Source organism: Helianthus annuus, chromosome 17 (assembly GCF_002127325.2).
Source record: "Helianthus annuus cultivar XRQ/B chromosome 17, HanXRQr2.0-SUNRISE, whole genome shotgun sequence".
Classification (NCBI taxonomy): domain Eukaryota; kingdom Viridiplantae; phylum Streptophyta; class Magnoliopsida; order Asterales; family Asteraceae; genus Helianthus; species Helianthus annuus.
This window is the reverse complement of record NC_035449.2, coordinates 86,397,925-86,398,982: the sequence shown is the minus strand read 5'-3', so window position 1 is coordinate 86,398,982 and position 1,058 is coordinate 86,397,925. Positions and strand designations below refer to the sequence as shown.

The following is a 1,058-nucleotide window of genomic DNA, read 5'->3' as shown; positions in this document are numbered from 1 at the left end:
AAGTTTGTTCGTTGGGCTTGTTGGTTACTACCATTGTTGGGCTCTCTCCAACCAAGGTTAGGGTGGTTTCGCCATCCTTGGTTGTAAGTGCCTGTTGGAGGACCCAACGGCCTAGGTCTATTTTCAATGTAGCTAGCCGACTCTTGTTGATCGTCTGTTTCTTTCATACAACTCCAATTTTCATGTGGCCCACCACACCCTTCACAAGCCATAACCGAGACTGTTTTTGTCATTTCCAATTTTTTTTATTTTTGAAGAAAGAGCCTCGATTTGGGCTTGTAAAGAAGTGCTTTCATCAACCTTATGGGCGCCCGGGGCAATAGATTTATTGCCTCGGGGAGTGTGCCACTGAAAATTGGTTTGAGCAATTTCCTCAGTTTGGTTATATATTTCATGCGGGCGGCGATTACTTAAAAGTCCCCCCGGAGCTAGAATCAAGTGTCTGCCTTGTGTGGCAACAACCCATTATAGAAAGTGGATACTTGTTGCCATATCGCAAGGCCGTGATGTGGACACTTTCGCAATAGCTCCTTGAACCTTTCCCAAGTTTCATATAAGGATTCCCCATCCTCTTGTGAATATGTATTAATTTCAGCCATTAATTTAGCCGTTTTAGCGGGAGGGAAATACTTATATAGAAATTTTTGGGCTAGTTCATCCCAAGTGTTTACCGATCTAGCTGGGAGGGCGTTGAGTCAAGCTTTTGCTCGGTCTTTTAATGAGAAAGGAAACATTCGAAGGCGGATGGCGTCATTTGATGCTCCATTGATCTGAAAAGTATCACATATTTCTATGAAATTAGTAATATGTAGATGGGGATCCTCGTCCGCAAGCCCATGGAAGGTTGCGGAGTTTTGGAGCATTTGTATCAAATGCGGTCAAAGTTCGAAGTTATTGGCTTCAACATTCGGTGCGTTGATAGCGGCGCCTAGGTTACCTACGGTGGGTCGTAGATAATCCATGAGGGTACGTTTGTCCACCATTGGAAGTGGATTCCCCGAAACTTTCTCTTGGTTCTTGGCTTTTAGTCTTTTTCTGAGAAAGCGTTCGGGTTCTTC

General features: G+C 44.2%; 1 non-coding gene across 1 annotated transcript; it reads left to right on the top strand.

Annotated features, from left to right (window-relative positions):
• Positions 1-498: 498 nt before the first annotated feature.
• Positions 499-605, top strand: LOC118489457. Its single transcript, XR_004887478.1, has one exon. It is a non-coding gene; the product is annotated as a small nucleolar RNA R71 (small nucleolar RNA).
• The last annotated feature ends 453 nt before the right edge of the window (positions 606-1,058 follow it).